The following is a 24,389-nucleotide window of genomic DNA, read 5'->3' as shown; positions in this document are numbered from 1 at the left end:
CAATAGAAAATTACTTAAAATAATTTACCACATTATTTCATCAACAATATTTCTTGCATAAGATACATATTTCCAAAAATTAGTATTTTCTGCTCTATTATGGATTATAAAAAGTTTTCCAAGACTCACTAAAGTATAACTGGATTTTTTTAAAAGTAGAAACATGGCCCAATTAATTTCTCAATTAATTCATTTGTTCTACAAAGCTTTGATTTTTTTTGACTAAAGAATTTATGTAGGACAGCTAGAAATAAAAGCTCTGTACTCAAGATAGGTAATTATTTTGTTCTGTAATTCTTCTAAATATAAAGCTACACTAATAATAGGAAAATTAAAAATTATCATTAACATACTTATCTTCTCTGAAACCCAACTAGCTGTTGGCTGGGTGATTATAAATTCACAAGAGCTTCATTTCAATCCCTTCTCACAACAAATCTCAATTTACTAAATATCTTGATATCACAGTATCTGAGTTTTCATGGAGTATGCAATTACTTATTTTCAAAAAATAGATAATACATAAGGTAAATAAATTATGAACTCTTTCTACTTACAAAGTGAATATGAGGAACTTTAATATAAAAATGGAGGGAATATGTGAATATATAATTTTGAGAACACTGAATCTCATATAACACCACACTAAACAACCAGTAGTCTGTCAAACTTGAAAGACATTTGCATCAAATTAATGACATCTGGAATAACATGGATATATATATATATATATACACACACACACATGATTTATTACAGTGAGTGGTTTACACGGTGAGCTTGGGCTAGTTCAACAATGACTGTTTCTCAATGGAAAGAGAAGAATCTGAAAGTTGTTCAGTTCACTAAACAGAATGTTTCAGTGAGTCTTCAGTCTATGCTGGGATCCTGAAGAAGTAGGTTCTAATATCATTGAAGGATTGCCTCAGCAGCTGGCTAGATGAACTTGCCAATGAAAGTGAAGCAGACAAAAAGCAAATGCTTCTTTCATGTCCTTTTAAATGAGCTGCTACCAGAGGCAGTGTATAAATATAATGTAGATCTTCCCTCTTCAAGGCATCCAGTCAAGAAAATCCTTCAAAGGTATGCCCAGTTGTATGGGTTTTAGTTGATTCCATATGTAGTCAAGTTGACAACCAACCAAGAATAGACATCAAAGATGGAATTTCTTTAGAGACAACACACACTGCCTGTGTGAGGTAAAGATAATGCCTTGGCTTCTAATGCAAATTTTGTTAGGTATGTTGGAAAAGTATTTCTAGTGTGGATCATTATATTCCTTAGTTAAATATTTTAGCTTAAATAAATCTATTGTACATTTGCAAATGACATGGAATTTACATTTGATTCACCAGTCACTTTCATGATGAGGATATAAATCTAACAATTAATAAACATAATCTTCATTCCTATGTTTTTAATAATACATCATTTGAATAAGAATTCTATAAGAATATAAAAAAGGTTTTAAGAAGAAATCTCAGTCTTATTCATTTAACATTTTATTTTAAAAGAATAATATAAAAATCACTTCATGAACTATCTCATATGCAATGACTAGGGCTTTGTGCTTAAAAGAAATTAATTTGTTGACAAATTTTAAAGATAAAAAATAAAAAGTCAGTCACATTATATGAATGGACCATTATTTGTCAATAATGAAATAGCTTATTTTATTTATGCATACTAACAAATTTTGGAAAGGTAACATTTAATTTCATATTTTTCAAAATTAATGAGACTTGATTTCAGTATTTTGATGACTGATATTGTCTTAATCCTATCAAAAGTCATTCTGAAAAACATTAAAGTTTAATATTTTTGGAAGTGGAATTTTTTGTTCTGTGAAACAGAAATATATTACTAGTTCAAGAATCATAAAATAGCAGGGCATTGGTGGCACACGCCTTTTTTTTCTTTTTTTTTTTGTTTATTAGTTCAAGTTAGGGAACAAGCTTGTTTCACATGTAAGTCCCTTCTCCCTCTCCCTCCCCTCACCCCCATCCCTCCTCCCCACCCCAACCTACCCCCCCACCCCATCCACCCACCACTCCCCAGGCAGGGTAGGGCCCTCAACGGGGGCTCTGCAAAGTCCACCAAATCTTCCTGTGCTGGGCCTGGGCCCTTCCCCATGTGTCCAGGGCCAGAGTGTATCCCTTCATGTGGGATGGGCTCTCAAAGTCCCTTCTTACACCAGGGAAAAATACTAATCCACTACCAGAGGCTCCCTGGAGTGCAGAGGCCTCCTTATTGACATCCATGTTCAGGGGTCTGGATCAGTCTTGTACTGGCCTCCCAGACAGCATCTGGGATCGATGTGCTCTCCCTTGTTCAGGCCAACTTTTCTGTGGGTTTCTCCAACCTGGTACAGACCCCTTCGATCTTCATTCCTCCCTCTCTTCAACTAAATTCCAGATTTCAGCTCAGTGTATATCTGTGGATGTCTGTCTCTGCTTCCATCAGCCACTGGATGAGGGCTCTATGATGGCATAAAGAGTAGTAATCAATCTCATTTTAGAGGAAGGGCTTTTAGGTTATCCTCTCACCATTGCCTGGATTGTCAGATTGTGTCATTCTTGTAGGTCTCTGGAGATCTCCCTAGTTCCAGATCTCTTCTCAGACCTATAATGGCTCCCTCTAATATGGTGTCTCTCATCCTGCTCTCTCTCCTCTATTCTTCCCCCAACTCAATATTTCTGCTCCTCCATTTCCTCTCCTCTCCTCTTCTCTTGCTCTTATTGTGGCAGCAACATCTCCCCTACCCTCATGCTCCCAATTAGCTTAGGAGTTCATGCCACTTCCCATTCCTGGGGTCCATTTATCCCTTAGAGTCCTTCATGTTTTCTAGTTTCTTTGGTGAAGAGGATTATAGGCTGGTAATCCTTGGCTCTATGTCTAAAATTCATATATGAGTGAGTAATACCATGTTTGTCTTTTTGTGACTGGGTTACCTCACTCAGGATGGTTTCTTCTAGTTCCATTCATTTGCCTACGAATTTCAAGATTCCATTGCTTTTTTCCACTGAGTAGTACATTGTATAAATGTACCACATTTTCTCTATACATTCTTCAGTTGAGGGGCATCTAGGATGCTTCCAGGTCTGGCTATTACATACAATGCTGCTATGAACATGGTTGAACATATGTCCTTTTTGTATGAACATGCAGTATTTGGGTATATACCCAAGAGAGGAATGGCTGGATCTTGAGGTAGATTGATTCCCATTTTTCTGAGCAACCTCCATACTGATTTCCAGAGTGGTCTTACAAGTTCGCACTCCCACCAGCAATGGAGGAGTGTTCCTTTTTCTCCACATCCTCTCCAGCATAGATTGTCATTGGTATTTTTGATTTTAGCCATTCTGACAGGTGTGAGGTGGTATCTCAGAGTTGTTTTGAGTTGCATTTCTCTGATGGCCAAAGATTTTGAACACTTTCTTAAGTGTCTTTCAGCCATTTCAGATTCCTCTGTTGAGAATTCTCTATTTAGTTCTGTACCCCACTTTTTTAATTTCATTGTTTGGTGTTTTGGTGGCTAACTTCTTGAGCTCCTTGTATATTTTGGAAATCAGTCCTCTGTCAGATGTGGGGTCAGTGAAGATCTTTTCCCATTCTCTGGGTGGGAAAAGATCTTGTCTTACTGACTGTGTCCTTTGCCTTTCAGAAGCTTCTCAGTTTCAGGAGGTTCCATTTATTAATTGCAGACCTCAATGTCTGTGCTACTGGCTTAATGTTCAGGAAGCGGTCTTCTGTGCCAATTTGTTCAAGGGTAATTCCCACTTTCTCTTCTAGAAGATTCAGTGTGGCTGGATTTATGGTGAGATCTTTGATCTACTTGCACTTAAGTTTTGTGCATGGTGACAGATATGGATCTATCTGCAATCTTCTGCATGTCCTAATCTAATTGTGCCAGCACCATTTGTTGAAGATGCTATTTTTTTCCATTGTATACATTTAGCACCTTTGTCAAAAATAAGGTGTTTGTAGGTGCGTGGGTTAATATCAGGGTTTTCAATTCGATTCCATTGGTCTATCTGTCTATTTTTCTGCCAATACCAAGCTGTTTTTAAAACTATGGCTCTATAGTGGAGCTTGAAGTCAGGGATGGTGATGCCTCCAGAAGATCCTTTATTGTAAAGAGTTGTTTTGGCTATCCTGGGTTTTTTTATTTTTCCATATAAAGTTGAGTATTGTTCTTTCAATGTCTGTGAAAAACTGTGTTGGGATTTTGATGGGGATTGCATTGAATCTGTAGATGGCTTTTGGCAGGATTGCCATTTTTACTATGTTACTTCTACCTATCCAAGAGCATGGGAGATCTTTCCATTTTCTGGTATTTTCTTTAATTTCTTTCTTTAAAGTCTGAAAGTTCTTATTGTATAGGTCTTTCACTTTTTTGGTTAGTGTTACCCCAAGATATATTTGTTGCTTGTGGATATTGTGAAAGGTGATGTTTCCCTGATTTCTTTCTCATTGGATTTACCATCTGTATATAGTAGGGATACTGATTTTTTTTTTGAGTTAATTTTGTATCCTGCTACCATGCTGAAGGTGTTTATCAGCTGTAGGAGTTCCCTGGTAGAGTTTTTCAGGTCACTTACGTAGACTATCATGTCATCTGCAAATAGTGAAAGTTTGACTTCTGCCTTTTCAATTTGTATCCCTTTCATCCCCTTTTCTTGTCTTATTGCTCTAGCTAGAACTTCAAGTACAATATTGAAGAGGTATGGAGAGGGTGGACAGCCTTGTCTTGTTTCTGATTTTAGAGGAAATGCTTTGAGTTTCTCTCCATTTAGTTTGATGTTGGCTATTTGTTTGGTGTATATTGCGTTTATCATGTTTAGATATGTTCCTGTTATTCCTGTTCTCTCCAAGATCTTTATCATGAAGGGATGTTGGATTTTGTCAAAGGCTTTTTCAGTGTCTAGTGAGATGATCATGTGGTTTTTCTTTTGTTTGTTTGTTTATATGGTGGATTACATTGATGGATTTTCGTATGTTGAACCATCCTTGCATCCCTGGGATGAAGGGTGGCGCACGCCTTTAATCCCAGCACTGGGAAGACAGAGACAGGCAGATCTCTGTGAGTTCGAGGCCAGCCTTATCTCCAGAGCGAGTGACAGGATAGGCTCTAAAGCTACACAGAGAAACCCTGTCTCAAAAAACCAAAAAAAAAAAAAAAAGAATAATAAAATAGACAAAAGTTAAATTTACATTGCAATTCAATGACTGTAATAAATCAAAGAGCAGTCATTTCCTTGTCCTTGATTATTATTTATACAAGCTACACTCAGTTTCTGCTATTTAAAATAGAGCAACTTGCTTCAATATGCTCTTTGAAATTTAAAAACATAGTATCTGTCTCATCTCATTGCATATAAGACAATCCTAGTGACTTTTCATTATAGTCATCAAGTATTACTTTAAAAAACCAGTTGTTTCTTGAAACTCATTTTACGTAGGATTGGTAAAGAAATAAAATCATTAAAATCATAGATAGTCTAGAAATTACTACCCATTGGTTTACAGTTTATCACTTCTTCTTCCCCTTTTATTGAAAGGAGGTTTCAATCCCTGCAGATTATATACCCTGATGTCCACCCTTGAACTATGGTATACATGCTCTGCATATCAACACAGAGAAATTAATTAATTAAAAATCCACAACACTATTGCCTGGAAAAAAATTCTAGCCACGAAATTCATGCAATAGAGACAAGATAAAGCAAGTAAAAGATGTTTTCCTCGCTTCAGAGAGAAGAAGATAAAACAGGAAGTAAAGTGATAGAAGAAACATCATATAATAATGGGAGAAAGGTCTGACACAGTGACCCACATTATGAATAAAACAACACACATTTAAAATAAAGGAAGTGGTAATGTTTCCCAGCTGCAATATCAAAAGCAGCCAAGGCGGCAGAGGAAACTTGTGCCATCAAAGCCAAGGAACTGTGTGAATGCACATGCCAGAGGCAAGAACAGCCCCTCCAGTGCTAAAGGACTAGAACTTTGATGCCAAAGAAACACATTTAGGCCTTTTAAAAAGCATTGACAAGACTTAGAGGGTGATCTGTGGCTGTGGCTGTATTTTACAGCAAGGTTGTGTGATCTCTCTCCCAGTATTCTTACACTAGCCATTCATGGTCATCTTTCTAGAGAGGATACTCTTAACAGCTTCCTCTATTCCTGGCTTTTTTGCCTCTAACAACCACTGAAGCTAATCACTGTTCATAGACCCTACTATCACCTACTCACCCTTTTGTAAAGGCCACACCTCATCTCTTATTTATACAGTGTGGTCAAATTTCTGTTCTTAAATTTTCTGTAGCATTAGTTGGTTAATCTCTTACCCATCCTACCGCGTTCACTTCTTGCTTGCCACCTTCCCCTCTTTTTCTTCTTTTCTTCTTTCTTTCCTTGATTTCTTTCTCAAGACTGGGTCCCTATAGTTCTGACTCTGGCATGCAGCTAACCATGTAGCTCAGATTGGCCTTGAACTCATGGGCCTCTTGCTACAGGTTAGGTTCCTTGTCCAGCACAGGACACCGGACACATCCTCTTTCTTCCCTCCCTCCAACCCTCTCTCCATCCCTTCCTCCCTCCCTCCCTCCTTTCCTCCCCTCCTCTCTCTCTCACCTCTCCTTCCTTTTCTTCCTTCCTTCCCTCTTACCTTCTAGTGGTATCATTGATCCTTTTGCTAAAATGAGCTATAATCTCATTTTTCTCAATTCCCACTCAATTTATCCTCTGTCTTGTAATTTCACAGACTTGTACTAATCAAACACCAGTTATAAAAATAATGCAGAAGTAACCTTTCTTTCATTCACATGACCCAAACAATCTCATCCCTTCCCAGATATCTCATGTGATGACTGATCTTATTTAAATATGTAACTATTCTAGTTACAGAACAAGGATAGTTGCCTTCATCAACATTATTTAAACCTCTACACTGTTTCTTACTCATAAAAGTTCAAGAATTTTATTTGTTTTGTGTCCTGATTTTTTAAATATTTTAAAAAATAAAGTTAAATACTGAATTTCATGTTTGTGATTACTTTGTGTAATTTAAAAGCAAACAATGAATTATCTCTTGGATGATGAAAATTTGCTCAATGATTTACAAAGATGTTTTTGACAAAATTATATCAGAGTCTCAGTAGCATTTAAATTTCAAACACACACACACACATACACACACACACACACACACAACACACACATATGCTCAGAGAAGAGAGGGAGAGGGAGAAAGAAGAGACAGAAGAGGAAGAGGAAGAGGAGGAAGAAGATGAAGAAGAAGAAAAAAAAAAAAAAGAAGAAGAAGAAGAAGAAGAAGAAGAAGAAGAAGAAGAAGAAGAAGAAGAAGATATCATTGTAAATGAAAAATACATGTACTTCTAAAATTGAGGATTTCTATTGTATGCATATTTCATTTCTTATATTTTTCAGAAGAATGCTTAAAAGTGAGAACTTACATCTTCATACTGTACTGAGAGTAGCTTGAAAGTCCTTAAGGATTATTGTTTGGTCTTTTAGGAGTCTGAGAATAACTATGTGATTTCAGAGAAAACTATGTAAACTCTAGCTTTTAAAATAAAGACATTGAAATGAACTTAAGGCCAAGAAATCCAGTTATTTTATTTTTATTATACAATTTTACTAAGTAAAAGATGATCCACTAATGCAAAACTCAAAATAAGGTATTGTCAATAAAATACCTGCCATTTCCTTCTGTGGTCATCTAAGAATACTGCATATTATTGACAATGCTTGTCTAGATATAAGTTGCCTTTTTGTGTCTCAGAAATGTCTTCTTTCCTAATCAAAAATGTTAGTGTTAAGATGGGGAATATGAATATAATTTATTTCTTAAATCTATACTGAAAAAAGATAAAGTTAAAATCAAATATAGTAATAAGCTGCCATTGATGAAAAGGAGAAAGCCTTGACCTAAAAATATGATGATTTAGTGTCTTCCCTGATTGATTATAGGCTGGCTTTCCTCTTCCTTCATTTAATTGAAGAGCTTATTGGCACTGAAAAGGGAAGCCTGGAAGTGAAAGTGTGCATTTAAAGTAATGCTTCCAATAAATGTAAAAATGACCAAAGTATAACTGTGTTTTCTAATTGCATCCACATATCTGGAACATATGTGCCTTATACTTGACAAATTCAAATGTCTTATGGTTGAAAAATTAAAAACCTTTAATTGTTTGAAATCTTTAATGGCCAAGAAGATGACCCTCCCATATATGCAAATGTGATGCATTTGGTGGACCAGTGTGAGAAATCTATGGTGGCTTATCCTTAATTACCTCACCTTCATCTTTTGTCATTATGCAGTCTGCTTTGTAAGCCTTAGTCTTAGCTTGAGCTTTGCTTTCAGAGGATCTTGCTAATAGAAGGCGCTGTTTTTGACACTGTGCTTAGTACTCACTTAAAATCTATCAAGCACATAGCTGTCGGTAGGAACTCATTCCTTCTTCATTTTGTCCATGTTAAAATGGAAAAGATGATCAGTTCTTCAGGCCATCCAATCAGGAAACTGCTTCCTAGGGCTTAACCTACTAAGTCTCTTCGAGTCCACATTGAAGCAGTGTACACCACTACTTAGAGGATGTTATCATAATGAAATGGTCTGATTGATATGCTGTTTTAATCTCTGGCTTATTTTTATTAGCAAACATGTAATCTCTGTGTGTATGCATGCATGTGTTCATATTCTTTTAAAATTACTTAATTCCATGTGGGCCCTTTCATGATGAATATTCATATTCAGGGAAGAAAACTTGTTTGTTTGTTCTTTTCTTTCTTCCTACTCCTCCCCTTCTTCCTCCCCGTGTCTTCTGATTCCCCATCCTTTCCCTCCTTCCCTCCCTTTCTCCATCCCTTCATTCCCTTTCTTTCCCCTCCTTGTCCTGATGTTTTCCTTCTTTTTTGTTTTGTAGAGGAATAAACCCTGGGCTCCACCACTCTAGTCCCCTTTCAAGGTTTCCTGGGATCCTGCTAATTTGTCCACTGTTGAACTTTCTATCTTCCTTCTTCAGCCTCCTGAATAGCTGGAATGACATGGTCTCCAGACCCAGCAAGAATGAAATGATTTTTAAACTAATTGTTTTTCAGAACTTTAGTGTTGAAATAGAGAAATGATGTTGACAAATTGGGGAATTCCACAGGCAGACTCTGGGGAGATGAGTTGCTGAACTCCTTTCCCTCAAACACACTTCCCTCTTTACAATATGTGTGCATAGCCTATGCTTTGCCCAGCATTCTCTACAATAGCAGACTTTTATTCCCTGTCATCAGCTGACCCCAATGAACACCTGTAAGTCTTATCACCACCACATCCCACTCTGTTGTGGTCAGATCCTGGTTTCTTATCTGCCCACAGAATTCCTACAGCCTGGTAGTCCCTTTTTGTCTAACTAGGTACAGTTGGATTCAGGAGAGTCCCTGAAGCTCTGTGATGACTTTGGAAATTGTTTTCACAGGGTATGCTCATGCTTCAGAGATGTATAAGGTGATATGGGATGAGTACATAAATAAATGTGGACTGTATCTCTTGATACCATCAGGATTTGACTGTACTGGGGGCTGTTTGCTGGGTTTGTGGGGTAAAGTTATGGTTATTCTTCCTTTTATTGTATGCAATTTCTTTGCTATTGTATTCATTTTAATTTTTTATGTGATATAAGGGAGCAAAAGAAACACTTCTACTTTTATTTTTGAAGTAGGGCAACGTGTAGCATGTTATGAATATCCTGGATGCTTGTAAAGGACTCCAGACCACAGCATCAGACTCTCCAATCTTGACTTTGGGGTTGGATGTTGTTTTCCTGACAAATGTGAAATTCTGTCCAAATGTGAAATGGGGGATGTCCTTCTGTATGCTGTGATTATATGTTTCTCTTATTGGTTGATGAATAAAGCTGTTTTGGCCAATAGCCAAGCAGGAAGTGTAGGCAGGGCTACCAGACTAGGAGAATGCTGGGAAGAAGAAGGGGGAGAATGAGTCCCCAGCAAGATGCCATGTAGCTACCGGGATGGTAGGATGCCTGGACGTTGTCTGGTAATCCAAGACCAGGAGGAGACACATGTATTTGTAGAAATGAGTTAATAATTAACAGAGAGCTAGACAACAAGAACTCTGAGCCATTGGCTAAACAGTTTATAATTTTATATAAGCCTCTGTGTGTTTATTTGGGACTAAAGGGCTGTGGGACTAGGTGGGACAGAAACTTGATTCAACAGTTCTTGCTTGACAGCAGTGAGAATGATCATTCCTGTCTCCCCTCGAGTTTCTTAGTCACTGCCCTGGCCTTGGTCTTTGGTGCTGGTGTTCTCCAGGCTTCTGTCCCATATTTTTCACTCTGACTTGTTACACATTCCACTCTTCTGAAGAGATTTCATTCCCTCATATCCTAAAGTTGCTTGACCATGTAGCTAACTGTCCCATCATAGAATTTTTCTTCCTCTGTCATATGGTCCATTTTATACTTTATGTTCCACAAGTGAACCTGGTTACATGAATGCAAAGTCACCCAATTTTCTTTCTTTCCAACTTGTTCCTTCTCTTCACACGTGGTTTATGATACTGCTTTAGTCTCAACTAACTAAAGCAGAGATTCAGGCCTTCCCTAATTTTCTCATTTTCAGCATCTTGTTCTTCTACCACCACATCCTGTGATCCCTTCTTTGGAATGTCAACTACATATCGTTTTATCCACACTTCATAAGCCACAGTGCCTTTGTTTTAATTCTTCTTCAAATACCATCTGCTCCAATGCAATTATCTCCTAATTTATCTCCCAGCACCCAGCCCCACACGTCTCTGATTCACTCCCTGTCTTGCTGTTGGAGGCATCCTTCTAACATTCAAAACTGATCCTGCCATTCCCAGGATTTATTCTTGGTATGACCTAATCTCAGAGTTCTCAGATCCACACTGCAAGGTATAGATACTAGTATGGGGTATTATTTATAAAAGAAGCAGTGCAAATAAGAAGCCCCTCATAAAAAATTAAACGCGTTGAAACTATGCACTCTTGTGGCAAATGACCTGTGCATCTCATATTGACCTCTTAGGCTTTCTCACTCTCATCTCTGCAACTTCACAATCCTTTTTTCTCTAACTTGTCTTTTAAGATGAGTACGTTTTACTCATCCCTCATTTCACCATCAGATAACATTTCTGACACCTGAGTGGTGGATTGGGCATCACAACAATGTGATCTTCAAAACAGCTTTTACACCCTTAATCTGTTGATTTCTTTAGATCTATTTTGAGCAGAGTGAGAACCCAGCTGAGTACCAGGCAACAGAAATACTTTAAATATTTTTGGGTGAAGGAATACAGATGGTCTCTAATAGGGAACAGAGTGTATACTTTATATTGGTCCACAATGTATATTTACTGTTAAATTTGGCTACTCCTGAGTCCCTCTCTGTAAGACTCTGAGTAGTTCATTTGCCTGTTAAGGGTAACTCAGCTCTGTGTGTTTCCAATGCTGGATGCTCTGACTTTCTATAGAGACTGCATCAACACAAACATGGGAATGAGTTTCTGCTTTGTGTTATTAGTAATACATTTCATTTGGTGTATCATGTTAACATAATAATTGTTTGCATTTATTTATTAATATTTATGTGTGACTATCTATCTGTGAATTCATTTTGCTATTCATGTTCTACCTTCAGGACCACACTGGCTCATCTCAGCTGCCAATTCCACCTCCTGGTCCTCTGCCTTTATCTACTTTTCCCTATACTCATGATCTTTAAAGGCTGACCATTGAGCACATCACTGTGTCTTCCCATGGAGTCCAGAAAATGGAAACTCCATGCAGAATGTGGTGAACAGGAAAGGACACCTGTGACCTCTCCCATTACATTTCAACTTCCTGATGCTAGATGTGGTGACTCCAGCATGCCTGTTACACTTTGCAGTTGTTCCATGACCACATGCTCATGACTACTGACCTAATCCAACTCTGAGCACATCCTTGGTGTACTAACATTCCTCCAAGTCCAATGTTAAGATTAACACTTTCCAAATTTGCTATTTCAAATACTGGAGACCAAGAGCAGTCAGTGTTGATTTTTCTTAACCCTAGCAGTACCCTGGTGAAGAATCTTTTTACATTCAAGCTTTCCCTTGAGAATTCTTGCTATCTGATTAGATTATGCATGGCAGTAAGCACCATATAGTGCTTACCATAAACAAACATTAAATGATTGATTGCATAAGTGCTTAGTTCATTCAGCTACCCACCCCTGGAAATCTTTTTCCTAAGCAACCCCTTCACATTGGTAAGATTAGGAGTTACTAATTAGTGAATATCCAAAAGCTGAATTCTCTCTATACAAATTAATATAAATGACAAAAACATTTCATTAGAGTGAGACAGTATAATTTTTACATTGGGCAGTGAATTTATTCCTTTTATAAAACCACCTAAATTTTACAAAATTTTTTTACTGTTTGTGAGACAGTAAACACAGGGAGAGTTTTCTATTTGAATTGATGTGAAGGCCGTTGCAAAGATGGTGGAAGAGTAATGGTGGTATGGCTATCGCTGCTGTGGGTGTTCAGCAATGACAAATAAGAGATGATGATTTTTAGCATTGAACTTACACACTTGAAGCTTATCCTTCAAGCTGTGTGTATCTCAAATCAATTACATTAAAATGTATACACATGGATAGGTATTTTGCAAGAACTGTAAATTATCTCACAGTGGGGTATCAGATCAGCTTATAAAGACAAGTAAATAATTGCTTACAGAGAGCAACAGGAATGTGAAAAGAAAATATGTTTGAGGAGAATGAAGTGAAAGAGTTCCTAAAAAAGAAAGAAAGAAAGAAATCACTTAAACTTAAGATATGTATCAAGGAAACACTATTGTGTAACTGGAAAAATTGAAAGTTTATAGTAAATAATGTCTAATGGGTTTAGATTTTAAATGCTTTTACTCTGAGAGACTAGAAATCTCTAGTATAACAATAAATCTTTCCACCAAAGCAACCTGAGCCCTGTGCTGTCTGTCAGCTGCCCAACTTCTGCCTCCCAAGTTAGGGCCCCAAATAATACACAGAGATTTATATTAGTTTCAAATGCTGCTTGGCCAATGACTAGGATTTCTCATCTGCTAGCTCAGTCTTAATTATCAACCATAATTGTAAGACTTACCTTATGGTGGACACTGGTGGAAGGCATCCTGTCTTCTTGGGCTCACATGGTGGCTCCACAGAGAGGATGAGGAACAGCAAGAGAAAAGGGATGACTTCCCGCTTGTCTCTGATTATATATGAGTCTGCCTGCTATGTCACTTCCTGCCTGTATCAAAAGACTTCTTTTTACTACATTTCCCAGAATCCTCCTCGACTCCTAATCCTGCCTAACTTGCTGCCTCGTTGGCCAAACAGTGCTTTGTTCATCAATCAATAAGATAAACATACATAGAAGGACTTGCCCCATCACTCTAGATTCTGAACATAGACTTATATTCTGAAAGTGAGAAATGAAGTTTTGGACCCTCATGTCCTCCTCTGCCCTCCTCTTCTCTTTCTCCTAGCTCCCTCTCCCCCCATGGTCCCAATTAGCTCAGGAGGTCTTTTCCTTTTTCCCTTCTCCTGGGGACCATGTATGTCAATATACTAATTTAGCAAGTAGTTTGATGTGGTCTCTTTACTTTTAATAGTTGAGGATCTTTGTTGAGAGCTAAAGGTTACTCCTGGAATAAAATATACAAGCAGATGCCTTATTTCTACTCTGTCAACTGAATTGCCATAGCACCATGTTTGTATCAAAAATGGAGGAGAAGGTGTTTTTCCATAATATGTTTAAATGTCTTTCCTGAATGATACTGTTTCCCAAACCCAGTATAGATATTTTATGTTATAATCCCTACTGAAAAAAAAAAGGTGTCCCCAACCAGACATAATGGCTTATATCTTCAATCCCAGCACTCTAGGCAGAGGCATTTGGATTTGAGAGTTTGGGGCCAGCCTGGTCTACAGAATGAGTTCCATGACAGTCATGGCTACACAGGGCAATTCTGTCTCAAAAAAAAACCAAAAAAAAAAAACAAAAAAAAAACAAACCAAAACCAAACCAAAACAAACAAAACAGAAAGCGATTGTCCCAAAAAAGGAGAAGGCATTTGCTGACTGTTTCTCTTTTATCTATCTTTTAAACTTCACAGTGACCAACTATTGAATCTTGGAAAACTTAATGCTTCCTAACAAAGCACAACCAGTGACAAAATCATCTCACTGGAATAAGTCTAATGTCTCACATTAAGCAGTACATTTATTTCCTTTGTTAAGCCATGTGAATTTTATGAAACTTCCATGATTTTTGAGATGGTAAATACAGGAAAATCTGATCGTGATCTGAAGGTGGGTGCTTAGAAAGGGGAAGATAAAATGTCAGGGTGGTTTTTGTGTTGGTTGCTGTTCAGGGTATAACCTTTGTAAAGATTTTAGGTAAAAGTTATGTTCATCATTATTTTATGTCATTCTTGTTAGCAGCTTAACTCTAGTAATTTCAGGTTGAACACAACTTTAATATAAGGTATAGAAAACGATCAGGAAAATTTGCCAATAAAATTCCAGTTCTAAAGAAAATATTGTACAAGTTAGACATGTGTGTTCAGGAAGCAGGCATGCAGATTTAGGTATTTTAATTTAGAATTCTAAATGTATTTTATGAAAGAATAGGATTTTGCTAAGTTAATATTTGCTAGAGGAATCTAATTAATGGATTTCAGCAATCTTGTCCAGGACTTCCTAAGCTGATGTGAGGCGAATAAACCAGCTTGTAATAAAGGTGACTATTTAAGGGTTTAGAGGTAGACAGGTCTCTTATGAAGGTTAAGTTTTTTCCCACTAGGTTTTTTTTTTTTTTAAAAACATACAATGTCTTTATGCTACTTCATCTACATGCTTTTAGACAAGCATTGAGTCATCTGCGCTCACAGGCAAAGAGCCACAAATTCACCCCATAAACACAAATTCGTGTTCACAGGAACGCTGGTGTAGAGCCTCGGGAAGGATTCTGCACTGGGGTGCAGCAGTTTCCAGCGGCTCTGGATAGGACACTTTTCATTCTCAGTCGTATGAATGCAGTGCAATGAAGAGCCTCAGCGTGGAGCTCAACCACAGCTGACAGCAGCTCCGGGTGCCCTACCACCTTGGAGCAAGGTCACTCGGAGGCCCTCCCTCTGCTTTTCTCTCTCCTTTATCCAACTGGGAATTCAACAATACAATCTTGAGTGGTGTCTTCAGACTATAGCATTAGCTTATTGAGCAACTGCACCTGCTTTTAAATTTTAATGATGCATTTTTAATATGATAAATGTAGTATACTTGAAAGATTTTATATGCAGGTCAGATAAACTATGATTTTTGTTAGTCTTCAAATATTGCTTTGTGAATAAGCCCAATAGAGTTGGAGATCTGCCTGTGACTTAAAAAAAGACCGTCTCAAGAAGCAGAAAGGAAATGTGGGCAGCAAGAGCCTTACAGATTACAGAAATGCAATTACTTTAAGACATGTTGGTAAGAGGCAAAGTATGGCTTGTCAATATTCCAGATGAAAGTATTTAAGCAAACTTTAGTTTATAAAAACAATGTAAGGATGACATGTAGATGTTACCATGGAAGCTATGCTGGACACCACTTTTCCATGGCTTGAGGAAACAGAATTCAAAAAGTTTTGGTATAATTACATGATTAAAATGGAATTATCTGGATATCAAATTTATTTAAAAGTTTGGATCTCTTGCCCATCTTAGACACTTTAATCTTATGACTCCACAGGGAACTAACGAAGATCCAAAGGGAGGAACTAGTCTTGTTTTTTAAAGCTATTTAATCCACAAAGTGAAATAGAAGATTGAGGTGGAAGACTGAGCCAATTGCCCAGGTAATTAAAAAGTTTCCCTGAAATTACTCCAATTATCTGTATTTTTCACAAGAAGGAAAAGATGCTTGATTTAAATTAATAGGATATTAAACCAATTTCTATAGTTTGTTTTTGAGAAAACATTCTTTAGGTGAAATGTTTTTAAAATGGCATTTTCACAAATAATAAAGTAATCCATCATTGAGTTAGATACATACTTATTTTCCTTGTTTTACAATGCTGTTTTAATTTTTTTCTGATATGGAACTAGTACCCACATTCAATTTTTGTGTTGCTCTTTTGGACTGCTGTGCGCACTTAAAAATATGTAAGTGACTGAAACTCAAGATAATCATCTTCAAACAGCTTTGACTAAAAGGTCAGCAGAGAGAGATTAGAGGGCACCTAGCTCTTCTAAATTACTTCAATACATTTATTGCATTTTATAATAGTTATAAACAAATGGCCCAACTTAGTCTTGGCTTTCTCATGAAATGTGGCACAAGAACCTATTAAGTTTGCCAAGCTGTGTCCTGAAGACTCATATAATGAACACAGACTGTTTTGAAAATTCAAATGACTTATATGCATGTGGGGTTTTTGATAACTTCGGTAATTATAAGAATAATAAGCCACTTAATTATAAGAAGGAGAGTCTTATACATGCAGAGATAGACTGAGAACATCACTCTCTACTATCAGCATCTTTCATATTTGGGTGTAAACACATGCCATAGGCTGTGCCTTGTGTTAATGTTAAACCAAAGGACAGTGATTTGTTGAATGCAATAGCATCATATTTGTCTTTCTTTCTTTCAAAGAATTTATAAAGGTTCAGAATGAACTAAGCCCTGAAATTAATTTAATAAATTGCATAACCTAAAAAAAATGGAAGAAACCAGGAAGTTACAGACGGACAGTAAATAGTGTGATGAATGTGACTGATACTATTTATCATTGATGTCCTGTGAGATAATATCTAACAATAATTTGCAGGAGTATTTGGGTGTGTTTGAAAGCTTGTTTTACATAGCTAAACTAATTTGTTGATTATATAAACTACATAGTCGAGAAGAAAACCAAGCTTTCAGCAAACTGCTGCATTTTACAAAGAGCTGCAGTGTGAGATTCGGCTTCCTATTAAGAGACGTGGCTCACCTTGACCTTGAGGAATAAACACCCGATCTACTCTCTTTCACTTGGATCAAAATCCAACACACTGAAGTCACTTGTGGGTTTTGTCATGTGTACCAGACTATGAACTCTTCTCTGGCAGACATCACCATTTCTGTTCACACTCTTACAGACCAGCACAATGAATGGCACCTAGTCATAACTTGGTAAGAAGCAATGAGCAGACACACAGCTACGGTGCTTCCGATATGTGGCAACAGTGCAGTGAGTGTCACTTGACAGATCCATCTGGAGACGAGTCAGGTGGGCACCTGATGCTTCCCTTTCACCATCCAGAAGAATGTGTATATCTCTCAGGGGGGGAATAATAAAACTCTACTCCCAATTTATGCATTTGCTCCAGGAAGCAGCATGCACACTCTATTAGGGACCATAGACAGACTGTGGGTGAGATTACCGTCTGTGGGGAAGGCAAAGATGAAATTCTAGGTTCATATGTACCCTGGCCTCTTTGCTGAGATGACAAAAGTGTGCACACTTGCTCTTGTGTGCTTTGGACATTAATTTACTAGAAACTGAACTGAGTCCAAAATCTATTTCTATTCTGGCAGGGTAGCATGCCGAAGCTTTTCTTTTCTTTATGTACTTTTGGCATATGTTCAATTATAATTAATTCTTAAAATAATATTTTACTTCCATTCTGGTTTGAAGAAATGAAGTTCCACCAACAGTTATTTGTACCAGTGAGTGGCTGGCCTGTGCCTAAAATGCAGTCAAAGTCAAAGCTGATTTGGGGATAGACATTAGTATATAAAAGCTTTCACGTGAAACACTTGAATCTAAGGGTCTCCTGCTGCACAGAGTGTAGCCTAATGCAAATGTTAATGTGCATAGTATGTGGTGCTTTTTGTGCTGTCCATGCTCACAATTAGAATACAGCTCTGTTTGTTTTGTTCTGCGGTATTTTTGGTTCTTGGTATGTAGTGGTTACTTAGTAAGAAGATATTGAGCAGGGTTGCAAATATGGCTCTGTGGCTAATAACACTAGATGCTCTTCCAGGAGACCCAGGATCTCGTCCCAGCATCTATGCCACAGCCATCTGTAACTCCAGTTCCAGGGTATGAGATACTCTCATGGCTTTTCTGGGCACCAGACATTCACATGGTGCACAGACATACGTGTAAGCAAAAATATATTTTATATATTTATAAACACATATAAAATAATTTTAAAAAGATATTTCAAAGTCAGTTAATAAATGAATATGGTCCTTCTCCAAGAATTTATGGACCATCTATTTTCTGAAAAATTATTCTAGTGACTTGGTGGATTAAAAAGAAGGTGTGAAGATGCAGACTTGCCCAATCATAGTTTTTAAAAATGAAGCACAGTAGTTTAATCATAGACAGCAAAAACTTTTAATATTTCTTATTGTCATTCGTCAGTATGTAAATATAAATGGGCATATCTTTTGACTGTATTTTATTAGAATGTTTTACTGTTAAGATATTGTTTGGGTTGCTGGCTTGAGTTTCATAAAACTGATTCAGCAAGCAAAGGTGCTAAATGGCATTCCTGATGATCTGAATTTGTTTCCCCAAGCTGCATGGTGGAAGGAGAGAACTGACTTCTACGAATTGTCCTTTGACCTCCAGATGCTTACCTTAACATGAAACTGCAAAACAACTAAACAAAAACAAACTCTTCATTTATTTAAAAATCTTAGTAAAGTTTGGCTTGAGACATGGACAGAATTCCTACAATTTCTGAAGTGGCCATAAATATACTTTTGCTATTTTGCTCTGTGTGTTTATATGAAGCATCATTCTCAGCTAAATAAAATAAAATAAAAATAATGAACAACTTGTAAAAAATCTTGAAAATTCTCCATATTCTACAATATTAAATATTCAGCCAAAATTGATTTTTACATAAAAATCATATCCAACTTACTAATATCCACATTTGCTTTCATCTTTAAATATATTTTTAAATTTATTGATTTGTGTGTGGGGGTGCAGAGAGGGAGCCTGTGTGCCATTGTGCACATGTGGGGGTCAGAGAACAACATGCGGGAGTTAGTTCTCTCTTTCCACCTTAGAGATTCTCAGGATTGAACAAAAACCACCTTTGCTTCCATCTTATAAGTGGTTAAAGTATATGTATATCAGGTAATTCTTTTAAAACACATTTTAATGATTAGTAATCAGGGAATGCTTGACTTGTATATCTGCTTTATACTCTTGTATACCTGGAATTGTCTAAAATTTTCTCAGGCATAAAGAAGAGCAGGTGTGGAATAGCTTTAGAAGGCTACCTCTAGATTGGGGTATAAATGGAAAGTAGTTTTAGATTAGCATGCGTACCCTCATGGCATTCCCAAAGAAGGTGATATTTGTGTCTGATTTAGTAAAGGTGGTGGCATAATGAGAATGGTATTTTAGTAAAATAGATCCAGCAGTAATTCTTCAAAGTCTTTTGGAATATTGTAGCATCTGAAATATTCATGACCATTTAAGAAATGACTATACTGGTTCATATGTCACATCATAAAGGAATAACAGTCATAGAAGTGTATTGCCATCACCCTTGCAGAATATTAATTCTTTAAATATTATTTATGGAGTACCAATCATATAACCAATAACATAGCAGTATGTAGGGGTGAAATTGTAACAAAGTCTTAGCTACATGAATTCCTAAATATGAGCTAAACAATTGACATTCTAATGCTGACGACAGAGGAAAGCCCACAAAGTCTCAGCCCTACACAAAGACCTACAGGCAACTAAGGGATGCTAAGAGTAGGGAAAAATAGTGTTGTCTATGGAAGAGAACACTAATTGGTTACCAGATAACAAATTGTCAGTGCTAAATACATACATACAAGTACCATTATACAGACTGAGCAGGTTATGTGTATGTATTTAGGACACACACACACACACAACACACACACACACAAATTTAGAGCAGGTCAAAAAAGGGCTTATTGTGTTGCCAGTTAGATTTCTTGTCTTGTTGCATTTTCTCTCTCTAGACTTATAAAATGAACATGGAATGCTACAGTTCTTAACTATCCTTCATCTGAGAATTCTACCTTAGATGGGGACACTTACTTGAGTGTCACTTTGGAGAGACTCCCCCTCATTCTGATAATATATATCATGGGAGTCTATAATTTTGACTATTAGTGTCCTTCAATAACATACAAGCTTAGTATGCATACAAATTTCTTTTGTGACATTTAATAAATTCTGGAATGTTGCTTGTAATTTCACCCATTGTTAGTTCTTATCATCTGTTGCCCTTTGGTAATCTGTATTCCTTAACCCCTTTGCTCTTATATATTCTCCACTTCATAAAATTATGGCAAAAGTTATGGCAAAAGTTAAAGATTCTGTCTTCAGTCCTCCCAATAAAGCCAAACTCACTTTCTGGTTAAGTACCTTGATGGTGGATTAATACAATGGAATATCAGTGGTTCCTCACCCATTAGCCTGAGGCTTAGAGGCTATAAGTTGCCTTTTCTTTTGTATAAGAGTCTTCTTGTCAGTCGTTGCCTTCCAAGAAAAGAATTTATGAGTCACTGTACATTAGAGAAAGGAACAGAGGAGAACTCCTCTGTTTTACTTTATGGAAGAAAACATGATTACACTGATTTCTCCCTTCGGATTCTTGCCTAGAATAGTGGAAGCTAAAGTACTCATTTTGGTATCATTTACCAGAGTTAATTATAACACACTCACTAATATAAAATACTTTATTTTCCAGATTCATTAAACCCTATTATAATTACCCTTTATTATTTCAGTCTTCAAAGTCCTTTGCTTTTGAGGGTGGGAGTGAGTGGGAGTAAGGTGTAGAAATATTTTGAGTATTGGAAGAAGAAATGACCTTTTGTATTGCTCACTCTTGAACCATGTTTCACTTTTTGCAGCTAATATGTACAAGTTGTCATGGGAACGGATGACGGTAACGTAAGAAGTGTGGGTGTGCATCCCGTGGACTCCACCGTTCTTATAAGAAAGGAGAAATGCTTGAATTAAACTACAAAAAGTATTGAGTGTTCTTCAACATTATTTTAAACACTTCCCAACCTTAGGTGCATGATATAGAACTGGATAGTTCCTTCTGGCTTTGTGATACAGGGATATAAGTAATTATATTTAGAGATGTTTTCGGGGGAGAGTGTGTAACATGGAAGCTTTGGAAGCACAGCTATACTTAGGCTGGGCCATCTTATTTTGAGTGCTATCCTCTATAGGCCTCATTTTCCATCTTGTATTATAAATCTCATTACATGGTACAGATTAAGTACTTAAAAATCTTGAATTTGTGCTTTAACATCATGGGCAATAAGTCAGAGTTTTCAACCTTGATAAATTGAATGTATTAGTATACATGCAGAGCTAAATCCCACCTAGAAGTCTGGCTAGCAGACAGGTGAAACTTCTAGATGGAAACAATTAAGACATACATGTCACAATTAGTTGGAAAAGGGACCCTGAATTTGAAAGAGAGCAAGGAGAGGTACAAGGAGAGTTTAGAAGGAGGAAAGGGTGAAATGATACATTATAATCTTGAAAATAAAAAAATAACTTTAAAATAAATGCTACATCTAGAGCTACCCTGTTTCACTCAACAGTCATATGCTGTGGATGAGGAGTTTTGTAACATTGTCTTTGTCCAGGTATTCTGCATCTCAGCATCCTCTTGTGCTCTTTTACAAGAGTGCTAATTCTGTAATCTAGAAAGAAGTGGAAATGTGAGAATGAATTCATTATTTAGCAAATGACTTGAAGATTCAAAAACAATCACTGAACAAGTGCCCAGAATCTATAAAGGGTTCAGCTTTCAATCACTATTCTCACGTCTGCAAACACACAGACCTGAGGGCTACAGAGAGCCTCATTCCTCCAACTGTTCTTATCATGGACAAAATTTTGAAGAAAAAAATATCAGTGCTCAATTTATGTTTTTTCACACCTAATGAGGTGAGAAATTCTAGTCAGGCCCAAGAAACATTTTTGGTGTACTGGAATTTGATCTCTGTGAAATTTAGCAGTTTCATTGTGACAGTTTTAGCTTAAATTTGCATAGTTTTCTCTTGCATTGTTTTAAAGTTATGCTTTTCTTTGCTAATAACACAGATGGCTCCGAATACAAACCAATGATGTCTGCTTCCTTTTGTTCAAAGTATGCGAAAAGAGTTAAATGGTAACTTCCATGCAAACTTTCAAGTTAGGGAATGTTTTAATTCTTTTCTTTTATTGAAAGTTGACTTCTTTCATATAATGTATTCTGATTAAGGTTTCCTTGCGTCCTACTCCTTCTAGTACCTCCCATCCCCTCCCATCTGGATCCACACTCTGTTGCTCCTTAGAAAACAGGCAGGCTTCTAAGGAATAATAATAAAGTAAAAGAGAATATATCAAAATCAAACAAATCAGAATAGGACAAAACAACCAAATGAGAAAAACAGCCAAATGAAAAGCAGAAGAAATGCATTTAGATGCAGAGACACACATGTTACATACACAAGATTTCCATAATGTTTGGCTGTGGGTTAGGCAGAGCTTGGACACTCCTGCTGAAAGGAGGGATGAAGGATTGTAGGAGCCAGAGGGGTCAAGTACAGCACAAGAAAACCCACAGAAACAACTAACCTGAACTTATAGGCGCTCACAGAGTCTGAACCCACCAAGGAGCCTACATGTAACCACCCTAAGCCCTCTACATATGTATAACAGTTGTGTAGCTTGGTCTACTCTCAGGAGCAGGGTCTATCTCTAACACTGTGGCTGGCTTTTGGGAACCTATTTGTCATACTGGGTTGCCTTGCCCAGCCTCGATACAAAGGAAGGTGCTTGGAACTATAGTAATTTTATATGTCATGTTCTGTTGATAACCATGGGAAGTCTGCCATTTTCTGTACAGAAACAGAAGAGGAGAGGATTGGGAGTATGGTGGGGGGGGAGAGAGAGGGAAAGTGAGGAGAGGAAGGATGGGAAACTGCATTCCATATGTAAAATAAATAAATAAACTTTATTTTAAAAACTCACATTAAAAGGACCTGGAGTAAATCCAAATATCAAAAATGCAAGCCGATCAAAACCAAAATAAAGCAAAAAGTCCTGACTTAACATTGGGAGACAGAGAACCTCCAAAGATGACCTTGAGTTTGTTTTTTATTTACCTTTTACGGTTCTTTACCCTCAAGAATGGTTGGTTTCTCCAGTGATACTCCCTTAAGGAAACCTAAGTTTTCATTCGCAAGACCTCAACTGGTGCAGCCCCTGTGCATGTTGTTTCAGCCTCTGTGAGTTCACATGTGTGCCTGCTCTGTTGAGTATAGAAAGACTTGATTACTTAGCGTCTTCCATCCCCTCTGGCTCTTACACTCTTTTCACCTTCTTTTCTAAAGAGTTCCCTGGGCGCCCAGGAAAGGGATTTGATAGAGACATTCCTTTTGGGTCTGAATATTCCAAGCTCTCTCATTCTCTGTATCAGAATTTGTTCCCATCTGCTGCTGGAGGAAGCTTCTCTGATGATGGCTGAGCAAGGGGTTGATCTATGAGTATAGCAGAATGTCATTGAGAGTCATTTTATTGCTATATTCCTTTATCAGAACAGTAGTATTTGGTTTTCCTCTTGGTCCCTGGACTATCTAGTATTTGGTCATTGACTATGCAAGTCGCTTTGGGGATGGGTTCCATCTCAAAGAATGAAGCTTGACTGAAATCAGATATTTGCCAGTTACCCACATAAGGTTTGTGCCTCTATTTCTCCAGTGTATCTTGCAGGAAGGACACGCTTACAGATCAAAGGGTTTGTAGTTGGGTTGGTGCTTATGCTTTTCTTTCAGTAACATGCAGAGTACCATCCAGTAGTGTGGATAGTAGTCTGTAGGGTGAAAGCTCTATGTAGGCACCTGCTCGACTTCTTCATGTTCAATGGATTGTGTAGATGTTGGCTTTAGCAATAGGGCCTTGCCAACAGTTTGGGTAGATGTATCAATAGCTTTGGCAATAGCTTGACTTGTTTTGGCCAAGAACTCAATTAGAGGCAACCCGTTTCTGGTACTGGAAGATCCATTTGGTGAGGAAAGATAATTCTAGAACATGGGTTTAAGAATTATAATTAGAATCTTAATCTTAAAAATGAAGACAAGATATAATATGTATCTTACTTAAAAAGTATTTCCTGATTTTGATTTGTTATGATAATGAATCATCTATGTAAAATTTTTTGAATGTGGGTCTTCAAAAGGTTGGAAGAAATATTTACTCAGAGTGCCTGTGTTAATAAGTTCTGATATTTTTGCATACATATTAGTTAATT

General features: G+C 37.2%; 1 long non-coding RNA gene across 2 annotated transcripts in view; it reads left to right on the top strand.

The window, feature by feature from the left end:
- The window catches only part of LOC103159560, a 41,839-nt gene extending 19,624 nt beyond the window's left edge, over positions 1–22,215 (top strand). For both annotated transcript variants that reach the window (XR_004772546.1, XR_003480884.2), the window contains 3 exons: positions 15,826–15,931; positions 17,217–17,347; positions 20,986–22,215. This is a non-coding gene — a long non-coding RNA (uncharacterized LOC103159560). The remainder of the gene's footprint in view (positions 1–15,825; positions 15,932–17,216; positions 17,348–20,985) is intronic.
- Positions 22,216–24,389: the final 2,174 nt, after the last annotated feature.

Source organism: Cricetulus griseus (assembly GCF_003668045.3).
Source record: "Cricetulus griseus strain 17A/GY chromosome 1 unlocalized genomic scaffold, alternate assembly CriGri-PICRH-1.0 chr1_1, whole genome shotgun sequence".
Classification (NCBI taxonomy): Eukaryota; Metazoa; Chordata; class Mammalia; order Rodentia; family Cricetidae; genus Cricetulus; species Cricetulus griseus.
The sequence above is the reverse complement of the archived record's forward strand: the minus strand, read 5'-3'. Positions and strand labels throughout refer to the sequence as shown.